This window comes from Oryctolagus cuniculus, chromosome 19 (genome assembly GCF_051225735.1).
Source record: "Oryctolagus cuniculus isolate XC-2025 breed Fujian yellow rabbit chromosome 19, ASM5122573v1, whole genome shotgun sequence".
Classification (NCBI taxonomy): Eukaryota; Metazoa; Chordata; class Mammalia; order Lagomorpha; family Leporidae; genus Oryctolagus; species Oryctolagus cuniculus.
This window is the reverse complement of record NC_142885.1, coordinates 29983049-29994790: the sequence shown is the minus strand read 5'-3', so window position 1 is coordinate 29994790 and position 11742 is coordinate 29983049. Positions and strand designations below refer to the sequence as shown.

General features: G+C 43.3%; 2 pseudogenes; both read left to right on the top strand.

The window, feature by feature from the left end:
- The first annotated feature begins 1897 nt into the window (after positions 1 to 1897).
- LOC103346731 (homeobox protein SIX4 pseudogene) lies at positions 1898 to 4734 on the top strand (annotated as a pseudogene).
- Positions 4735 to 8185: 3451 nt separating this feature from the next.
- Positions 8186 to 10875, top strand: LOC138847069 (protein-L-isoaspartate O-methyltransferase domain-containing protein 1 pseudogene; annotated as a pseudogene).
- Positions 10876 to 11742: the final 867 nt, after the last annotated feature.

The following is an 11742-nucleotide window of genomic DNA, read 5'->3' as shown; positions in this document are numbered from 1 at the left end:
AAAAACAGATAAAAGCATTATTTTTTTTCTATGTCAAAGTCCTATGGCTACTTTTTGTATGTCAAATTCCTAACGAACTTAATATCTTTTGCATTTCCAAAGATTTTAAATTAATTATGAGAGAGAGAGAGAATAAATATTCCATCTGCTATTCCACTTAAATGCTCACAACACTTGGGGTGAGATGGACCGAAGCCATGGTTCTAGAATTGAATTTAGTTTTCCCATGTGGGTGCAGGGACCGCATACCTGCTGCCTCCCAGGGTATGCATTGGTAGAAAGCAGAATTGGAAACAGAGCCTGGACTCAAGCCCAGATTCTATGATATGGGATGTGGTCAACCCAAGCAGTTGTGGGATGTAACATAGCGGCAGAAGTGACAGGGTTGGTGGCGGAATGTCAAATGTGGCAAAGGCAGGTGGTGGGGAAGGCTGTGACAGGATTTCAGATGCCAGCACAGACATCTTAAATGCCAAAGAGAGAGATTTGCACAGAATATAGCTAATTCAAACTCCACATACTGTATTCAGGGACGGTCCATGGTCTGGCCTTCTGGTTTGGTGTTGCTCTTACTGGCTCCATAATGATCATGTGGCTGTGCATGGCCATGACAAGTCCCAGCCACAATGCTACCAGATGCTGTGCCTGCTCCAGGCACCACAGTTTGCCAAGGCTAGGGGAATGCTTTCAGGAACATAACTGCCTTGTGAACTTGGTACTTCCTATACTATATGGACAGCTGTTGCTGCTCATGTTCTGGAGCTCACCACATATCATTGTCATATCTTATATAAGATATATAAGATCACATCAGGAAAGCCATCATTACCAACCCCCATGCTGCCCTCTGCAACCTGACCTTGATTTGACATCTGCTGTCCCAGGCCTTTTGGGCTTGACAACTGTACCTGGGTGGGGTGAGAGGAGAGGAATGGCTGCTAATGGGCCCAGCTGGCTGGAAACCCCATTTCAGCTACCAGGCCTTTATCACCACAGTTTGGCAAGATGCTTTTTAGTAAATTATTTATTTTTGGAAAGGAACCAGTGTCAGTTGACAGACCCTCTAAGAAATCCAGCCAGGTGGGCTCAGCCAGCAACCCCTTCTCCCCTCAGACTCAGAGGCTCAGTGGTGAGGGGTGGCCCTGATGAGTATTGAGGGAAGATTGAGGGCAAGCCTGGGGGACCCCTCTCAACCAGACATTCCCTCACATTTGAGTGTACAACCCACCCCATCTGTCTGACAGCCTCCATCCTCAGGCCCTGCTTTTGCTGCTTTGCTGTCTCTGAGTCCTGCAGATCCCTCTCTCACTCCACACCAAGAGCTGGAACAGGGGCCTGGAGGGAAGGACACTATGGGACACTTGGGGTAGACATAGAAGCATCAACATCTGTCATAGAAAGGCCTCATCCTCTTTTTTTTTTTTCGCCATTTATGTATTTATTTGAAAGGCAGAGTTACATCAAGGCAGAGGCAGAGAGGTCTTCCATCCACTGGTTCACTCCTCAAAGGGCCTCAACCACTGGAGCTGGGCCAATCTGAAGCCAGGAGCCAGGATCTTCTTCCAGGCCTCCCACATGGGCACAGGGGCCCAAAGACTTGGGCCATCTTCCACTGCTTTTCCAGGCCATAGCAGAGAGCTGGATCGCAAGTGGAGCAGCATGGAATCCAACCTGTGCCCATATGGGATGCTGGCACTGCAGGTGGCATCTTCACCTGCTACACTGCAGCACCAGCCCCATCCCATCCACTTTACTCACAGCTAATGTTAGGCCCATGTTTCCCTCTGTACACATGGCTGCTACAGTCTCTACTGCCATGATGGCATTTTGTTCCCTACCATCCTTGGAAGAGACCAGGCAGAGACCCCATCCTCCAAGTCCAGGAAAAATAGATAAAATGAGGGGAGAACGGCAGAAAGCAGCTGTCCCTTTACACTACTTTGCTCTAGCAGCCATCTTAACAATCGCAAGTGCGGCGGACATCAAGCAGGAGAATGGGATTGAAAGCGCCTCAGAAGGGCAGGAGGCACACTGAGAAGCGGCGGAGGTGGGGGGTGCGGAGGTGGGGGGTGCGGCGGCGGGGCTCCCACACCCCCCAACGCGGGCTCCAGCCCCTTTCCCTCTGGAGCCAGGGGACGTTGCGCCCGCTGCCACCAAGGTGAGCAGAGAGGAAGGGGCAGTGGTGGCGGAAGCGACGTGGCGATGAGCATAGCGGTGCCCAATTAGGTACAACTCCACTTGGAACTTCTGGGCCAACACCAAGCCCCTGCCACTGTCTTCGCCACTGCTGCGGGCGCGGAGACCTCTCTCGCCTTCTCGCTAGACCATGTTCCCTACGTGTGTGAGGCGCTGCAGCAGGGGGCAACCTGGACCACCTGGCCAGGTTCCTGTGGCCACTGCCCCAGAGCGACCTGCTACATGGCAACGAGAGCCTGCTGAAGGGGCGGGTGCTCCTGGCCTTCCACTAGGGCATCTTCCCAGATGCCTGGATGAGAAACAGCATCCTGGAGAGCCACAGCTTCAAGTCAGCCAACCACCTGCTGCTGCAGCAGCTCTGGTACAAGGTACGCTACACCAGGAAGGTGCACCAAGAAGGCGGCCTAGGCCGAGGGACCCTGCGGCTGTGTGCCATAGACAACTACCAGCTGCACGGGACATTGCCCCTGCTCTGCACCATCTGGGACTGGGAGGAGATGGTGTATTGTTTCAAGGAAAAGTTGCACAACATGCTCAAGGAGCTCTACAAGCAGAATCGCTACCCCTCGCCCTCCAAGAAGCTGCACCTGGCCAAGATCACCATCCTCTCCCTCACCCAGGTCAGCAACTGATTGAAGAACCAACAGCACCATGCCTGGAACCCGTTGGAGAGCCAGTCTAAAAGTGAGTCAGATGGCAATTCCAGCAATGAAGGTGAGTCCAGCAAAGGACAGGAGGATCTGTCTCCTTACCCTCTCCAGAGTTCCTCTTATGGTGTCACCAACCTCAGCTTGTCCAGTCACATGGAGCCCACGGATTGGAAATAATGAGATACCCTTAAGTGGCTGGTGCTGTGGGCTCAGCAGATTAACGCCCTTGCCTGAAGTGCTGGTATCCCATATGGGCACCAGTTCAAGACCTGGCTGCTCCACTTTGGATCCATCTCTCTGCTATGGCCTGGGAAAGGAGTAGAAGACAGCCCAAGTCCTTGGGCCCCTGCACCCACGTGGGAGACCCAGAAGAAGCTCCTGGCTTCGGATTGGTGCAGCTCCAGCTGTTTTGGCCAATTGGGGAGTGAACCAACCATTGGATAGAAGACCTCTCTCTCTCTGTGTCTCTGTCTCTATCTCTATTCCTGTCTCTATCTATCTCTCTGCCTCTCCTCTCTCTGTGTAACTCTGACTTGCAATAAAGAAATAAATCTTTTTAAAAAAAGATATCCTTAAGCTATTCTGGAGTTTTGTTGAATGGAAGCTTAGTACCTGCAATTACTTGCCTGTTTTCCTTAATGGTAACTATTTCATTCAGGGACCCAGTGGAGTCATCCTAAATGGATTAAATGTGAGAAATACACAGTGTCCTTAGCCCACCAAAAATGTCAACCAACATTGTGAACAATGGTATCTCCATGATGGACATCCTGGGGCCTACCTCCCGGGATGTGAAGGAATTCAATGTGCTGCAGTGTTCTGCAGCCAACTCGGCATCCACCACCTCCTACAGCCCCAGTGTCCAAGTGTCATTCGCAGGGCTGATCCCCAGTGCTGAGATGAAAAGAGAAGACATTCAAACAGTGGCTTCCCTGGAGGGAAGCTCTGTGGGGACTTTCACTACCCCAGTGCAAATCAACCAGTACGGCATTGTCCAGATCCCCAATTCCAGAGCCAAGAGCCAGTTTCTTAATTGGAGCATTGAATTCTCTCCACTTCAGATGCTGCCTGTCTCAGTGGCAGCTTCACCAAGTAACAGTTCCATAAATTCAAGCACTTCAGACTGGAGCACATTCACCAGCGAGTCCACCCCAGTGCAGCAAGTCAAGGTTTTCTTGAGCTGTCTCACTCCAAGTGCAGTGGTATACACTGTTGGCATTTCTGGGAAGACTTTGGGATCTGTGAAACAGGAAGGCTTGGAAAGGAGCCTGGTGTTTTCTCAGTTGATGGCCATCAATCAGAATGCTCAGGAAATACAAACCTGCCATCTGAAAATCCCTCAAGGAGTGGCCTTCACCCTCTGGCCTCTTTGTTGGTGAATGTATCCCTAACTCAGTTTTTCCCTGACTCCACCTGCGCTGCTAACTTCCACTGAGCTCAACCCTGACATCACTGATAACCAGCCAATGCCTGCACCTGTGGCAGGCAAATCCGCAGGGGTGGCGGTCAGCAGTGCTAACTATGCAACTCTTCAGAACTGCTCACTCATTACTGGCCAGGACCTGTTGTCCATGCCTCTGACTCAGACTTTCCCCTGGGGTAAATTGTTCCTACCTCTGAAGACCAGGTGGGCCATGCCTCCATAGCAGTGCACCAGAATTTTGTCAGAGAACACCATTTGGTTCTGCAATCAGTAGCTAACCTAAAAGAGAACCTCTTATCAGATTCTGAGAACAAAGCAACAAGCAGCCTAATTGTGCTGGACACCAAATCTAAATATGTCCTAGATGGCATGATTGAGACTGTGTGCGAAGACCTGGAAACAGACAAAATAGAGCTTGCTATGCTCCAAACTGTCCAGCTGGATGAAGATATACAAGGCTTATAACCTTCGTGTGCCCCTCCTCTCCCTTTTTGGAATCAGAGGCAGATGTTGTCCTGAAGCCCTGAGAACACAAAGAATTTCCCCATTCAAAGGAAAACTCTGCTTTTACAAGCATATGCATTCAAGAGACTTTAGATCTGCACAAAGATCATAGTTAATTATATAGAGTAGAACTGCATTACTGCAGCCTTTTCGTTCACATACAATGATCTCTTTTAAATTGATAGAGACAAAAGAATCAGATGAAATGTCTCAAGGCAAAGTTTTACCCTTTATTGACAATATCATTCTAAAGTGAAAATGGAACTTAATAATTTTTTAAATTAAAAATGTTTACATGTAACACAGAAAACTAAATACAGCTGCAGACCATTAGAAACAATGCAATTATTTTTGTTTACCTTTATACCATGGCCATTGATAAAGTTAAGCATAAATTGTACTCCAAACTGTTCTAAGGGTGTCTTTTTAAAGTTCAGTGGCTTAATTATATATTTGTGTGTAGGTAGAGAGAGACACACTTCTCTTTTTCAGCATTTTTGGCTTAGGTCTCTGCACATTTGCAAATGTGATTGCTTATAGCTCAGTGTAGCTGAGCAAGTTGGAAACTCCAAGAAAAACTCTGAAAAAACTTCACTGTGAATGTAAATATATGAGTTCTACATGCAGGCTTTGAGTAATTGCAGTGAATTTTATTTATATTATATATTTTCCTCTTACACTTCAGGCACTATGAAATGAAAAGAGAAATGTTTTCTTACTGTTTATTTTTATTGTTTGAACAGGAAGTGAACATAGTTGCTTCCAACAAAGTTTTACTTTTTATAGGATTTTAAAAGCAATGACTTTTTTATCAGGAGTCTCTTTAGGTCAATATTAATAACATTGAAATCAGAAATCTAACACCTAATGTTGGAATTTTTGTAATTTTTTCAAATCTTTGTTCTTTAGTTAGCAACTCTGATTCATTTAAATATGTTTTCTATAGAATTCTGTGTTCCTTGTTACTTTGTGGCCTTTTAATTAGTAGTAACATATGGAACTGTCCATGGAAGCACTGATGGTTCTTTTCTACTGTCTAACAGGGTTAATTTCATCACAGAATTTTTCACTAAATTTTAAGTATAAAGTTTATAATGCAAATTGATGAACAGCTAATTATTGTTGCTACTTTCTGTTCCATTTAAAATAAGAACAGCATTATAGATACCACATAAAAGCAATTCTTCAGGCTATGAAAACACCATTATAGAGTTAAGAAAGAATTTGTAAATTCTCTTGAGCAAAATCCTGTTAAAACTTCATTCTAAATGTTTTTGAAACAGTTGTTAAGCAAGGATACATGACTCTTGTTTGCACTATATTATCATGTCTTCTTTAAAAGTAAATATTTTTTGTTTCTGTAAAAAATGAATAGAGGAAATCTGTGTTTCAAACAATAAATATGGTATATAAAATGTAAAATCATGTGACATTTAAACAGGTACAAAAGCACTTTATAGAATTATAATCTCTCTCTCTATATATATATATCAATTGGATACAGTAACAAAATGGAGACAAGTAACTATTATTCTGTTGTTGGTTCTGAAACAATGAAGTATAAACTCATTTATTTGATGTGTGGAATATCTCTGAAAGAGTGGAGATTGAAGTGTTATGCACTGCCTTTAAGGGTGAAGACATACATAATTGAACAGCAAGGAATACTGTTTTTCTTTTCTTTTCTTTTTTTTTGAGAGAGAGAGTGAGAGAGAGAGAGACAGAGAGAAAGGTCTTCCTTCTGTTGGTTCACCTCCCAAATGACCACTACAGCTGGCACTGCGCTGATCTGAAGCCAGGAACCAGGTGCTTCCTCCTGGTCTCCCTCATGGGTGCAGGGGCCCAAGCACTTGGGCCATCCTCCACTACCTTCCCTGGCCACAGCAGAGAACTGGACTGGAAAAGGAGCAGCTGGGACTAGAACTTGGTGCTCATATGGGATGCCTGTGCCACAGGTGGAGGATTAACCAAGTGAGCCACGGCACCAGCCCCAGGAATACTGTTTTTCATTATGTTGATATCTTACAAAATAAATAAAAATATTTAAATCATTAAAGTTAGAGCATCTTATCAACACCATCACACCACACTCCTTATCAATCTCCCAAATTCATCATCTGTATATAGGAAAATGATTTTTACCTAAAATCATGCACACTATAGGTAATCTTCTTTATTTTCAACATCTATTTTGATCTTCTGCTTTGTTTCATGTTGTCTGTTTTCAAATACACTTATTTTTCATTTAGAGTCATATTTTTGGCCCTATGCTTTAATATTAATTTTCCATGTTATACCTTAAATGTATTAATATTTATTATTTTCAATTCATTTTTGACTTTTTAATTTTATTTTTAAAAAGAGAACACAGTGAACTTTGAACATTTTGCTATATTTTTTCATGTGTATAACGTGACATGTAAGATCTGTTAGCATATCTTGCTTAATAACTGTGGGGAGCAATTCGGACTATACTGTTACTGGAATTAAGACTTATTCTATGCATCTGCTCTCCCACAATATGGCGCTGGGAGAGGAGTAATCAGCTTCTACCCAGCTGCCTCTCACCAACTTGACAAGCTGCAGGAGCTGCTCCTGATTGGAGGAGAGCGGCGTGCTCGGCGTGTGGGCAGCCGAGTTGGGATTGGCGGAGGAGGACTATATAGGAGGAGAGAGACGGCATGGTGGTGTGGGTTGGTTGGAGAGTGCGTTGGAGAGTTCGCGGGGAAGTTCGTTACTTCGTTCTTTCTCATTTCTCTCTACTCATTCTTGCTTTGGGAGTTTGCTGTTTACTTATTCTTACTTTACTATAGAAAGGACTTGTAAAAAAAGGTAACAACAAGCGCCCGGTCCGGTGCGGCTCCTCTGCGTGCGGAGGAGCGGCAAGTGGTGCCGTGACTCGGATAGGAAACTTAGGACGGATAGGAAACTTAGGAGGGAAGAAACGGGAAGAAATGGGAAAATAAAGGAGGAGAGAGACGGCATGCACCAGGAACATCTAAGGGGAACACTGAGGAACATCTGAGCAGCCCCCGAGAGAGCCGGCCGGCGGTGTGCTGCTCCCCTGCGGAAGTGGGGAAAGTGGCAGGGGGAACCGCCCTTCCACGGAGGTGGAAGGGACAGTAGCCAACCCGGGAAGAACCAGCAGCAAACCCGGGGAGGGCCGAGCAGACGAAAGAACAGCGCAGGGTCTTGTGTCGTTCCTCCACAAAGAGGGGGAGCGACAATAACTCTTACAATTCATATGCAAAAATAGCTATTGTGATGTATTCTCTTGAAAAATTAGATGAAATAATTGAGATAATTTTGTTGGAATGCTTATTATAAAGGAAAAACCTTTGGCTGCAAAATCATTTTCCTTATTCCTTCCTGAAACACAGTATGTTAGTCATACAGCAGCTATTATGTAGCCATGAGGTAAGATTATGGATAATATAAGCCACATTGTCAGGATCATGTCAATGTTACATTCTAAGACTACTATATTAGTCCCAAATCATATAATTTGGGGAGCTTGTTACACAGAAAAATAAAATGATTTAGATAAGCCTATGACTTCAATTATCTATTATGTTCAATCAAGTTTATTATTATTATTTTTTTTTGACAGGCAGAGTGGACAGTGAGAGAGAGAGACAGAGAGAAAGGTCTTCCTTTGCCGTTGGTTCACCCTCCAATGGCCACCACGGCTGGTGCGCTGCAGCCGGCACACCGCGCTGATCTGATGGCAGGAGCCAGGTGCTTCTCCTGGTCTCCCATAGGGTGCAGGGCCCAAGCACTTGGGCCATCCTCCACTGCACTCCCTGGCCACAGCAGAGAGCTGGCCTGGAAGAGGGGCAACCGGGACAGAATCCAGCACCCCAACCAGGACTAGAACCCGGTGTGCCGGCACTGCAAGGCGGAGGATTAGCCTAGTGAGCCGTGACCCCGGGCAAGTTTATTCTTAACTGAATGGAAACAGTATTATTTTATTTTATTTATTATTTAATTATAATTATTATAAATCATCCTCCTTATCTCTTACCCAGGTTGTCCTTTATGATACTTTAGTCTCCAACAAATGAAGCATTAAGTCCCTCTGGTATTGAGGAAAAGATTTCCCAGTGGCTGTCCCCTCTCAGTTTCAACATAATCCTAGCATTACTTCAGGAGTAAAACTTTGAGAAAGATCTACAGTCATATAGATATCTTGCAGATTATAATATCTTTTTAAAATCTAAAATGACACTGGTTCCTCTTATCTGTTCTATTAAAAGACACTATTGGTTATAATTAATCTAAACCAAAAACAGCAGTATTATTTTTACTTCAGTATCAGTTCACTTATGTGCTTTTTTCTTTTTCTACAATAAAGAAAAGTATAGAGAAAGCAATTTTCAAGACAGTTCTTACAATTTTCCCTTTAGATTAATAAACAGATGGCAGTGAGAGAGCAGGAGAAATTAAGAAAAGATATTATAATTTAAATAAGTATCTATGAAGGGGCATGCTAACACTTGCCTATTAGTTACACATGTTCAATTCCTGCTAGTAATGCCTAGCTCATTTTTATCACTTATTTATCCACAAAATAATTGTTATCTTAGGGTAACTGCTGTAGCACATCAGGTTAGGCTGACACTTAGAATGTACACGTCAATCCACCTTCCTGATATTTATTTGTGAGGAAGCAGATATTGGCTCAACTAGATGGGTTCCTGCCACAGATATAGGAAACCTGGGTGGAGTTTATGCCTCCTGGCTTTGACCTGGCCCAGCTGAAGCTACTGAGGGAATTTGGGGAGTAGAACTGAAAATAAGATTCATTCTCAATCTCATTCTCATTCTCATTCCCATTCATTTCTCTCTCTCTCTTTCTCTCTCCCCCCCATCTCTACCATTCTGCTCTTCCAAAAAATAAATGCATTTTTTAAAGATTTGTTTATTTTCTTTGAAAGGCAGAGTTACAGAGAGGCAGAGGCAGAGAGAGAAAAGTCTTCCATCTGCTGGTTCACTCTGCAAATGTCTGCAAGGGCTGGAGCTGGGCTGATCTAAAGCCAGTAGCAAGGAGCTCCTTCCAGGTCCCCTATGTGGCTGCAGAGGCCCATGGACTTGGATCATCTTCCACTCCTTTCCCAGGCCAGAGCAGAGAGCTGGGCTGTAAGTGGAGCATCCTGGACTCAAACTGGTGCCCATATGGAATGTGGGCACTGCAGGCCACAGCTTTATCCACTATGCCACAGAGCCAGCCCCAATGAATACATTTTTAAAAGGCAGCGGTGTGTGGTGGTAGTGGCAGCCAGCTGCCAGGGTCTCAGGAGCCTGGCCCTGCACATTGCTGCTGTGGGCTGGACCGACAGCCATGCCACAGGTCTTTTGGAACAAATCATGGGATGCAGCTTCATTCAGATGTGGTAGAATATGCCAAGGAAAAATTTGAGCGCTTGATAAAAATAGTGATAGCTTTGATAAATTTGAGTTCTGTGAACCTTCATTGGTGATTGGTAATTGCCTCCAGAGATCATCTGACAGACATCAGTATGATCAGATTTATTGTGATTCTAGAGTCCAGAAAAAACTACATGAACATTTTACTGAATGTGGGAGGCATACTAGTCATGCTTACAGAAAATCAGTTAACACAGATTATGCTAACTGGAGAAGCCACTTGGGAAAGTAAAAATAGCCTTGCTATTTCATTTGCTCCACTTGTGCACAAAAGTGAGAATGATTATGGCAAGCTTGCCATTGTTGGACTGCCTCCCTGACCTGTCAGAAAACTGCAGGACTTGTCCAGTATTTACATTTGCTGCAAACTTAGAACTTTCATAAATGATAAGATGCAGGCCAAAGGGATTTCCCAAAAGGAAAAGAAAGAGAGTGAAACAGAATTAATAGGCAAGTCATTGTAGGTAATAAGCTTATTCCTCAACCTCTAGACAGTGAGGAGGATGAGAAAATAGAAGATTAGATAAAAGAGAAAGACCACCGTGAAGCCATAAAGCCAGAAAAGCCTCCTCAGAATTCACTGAGACAGCAAACATGAAGCTGCCCCTCATTGAGTCTTTAAAAATTTACTTGACATATTTTAGAAATAAATTACAGATTGATAAGAAAGAATGACTCCTGATAATTCCTGTAGTCTCAAACCTGTAGCATTTGCTAGAAGTTAAGAAAATTATTTCTTTCATAAGAGTGAATTATAGTGGGGCAAAAAGTATAACCTGTTTCTCTCAGTAGCAAAAATGATGTATTCAGTCATTAAAAAGAATCTCTTTTATAAAATCTATTTTATTAATCTTGGAAAAATGCTATTTATCTCAGACTGATTTGAAAGTGGAATACAACCATAGTCAAGACCCTGTGACCTATAAATCCTTTTTCTGACTCCTTATGGATTCATAATAGTGAAGCTTAGATGTAATTTTATGTAAGGTTTAAATCATTGTTAAGCATATAGATCTGGTTTGAACAGTAGTTATTTTATTTCCTCTACAAAAACTTTCTTATAAGGAAAACAAATGCTTTATAGACCTATTTGCCTTACTTTGTTGCATCATTATTTCTGTGTTGCTGTAGATATATTCCAAGCAATATATGTGTGCACCAATAATGCAACATCACACTAGGACCACAAGGAGTCATAACTTTATGTAATTTTTAGAACTTTCACATGAGTAACATACCTGTATAGACACAATTAAAATTAGGCAACCTGTGCAAACCCAGCAATGCATTCTACACAATCCAAACAACCTAAATAACTATTGCATCTCCAAGATGAGGCTTATGTCCTTTGACAGCTCCAGGAATCCAACTGGAAACATCAAAGTCAAAAGAATTAATTTACAACTCTGAATCTAAAAACAAGTCTATCAAAGATGTCAGAGGTTTAAAACATTTGGTCAAAATAGGAACTCAGACCATTCTGAAAAATAACAATCATCTATCCAGACAAGGTGTTTCAGCCAGAGCTATATATAAACTAGA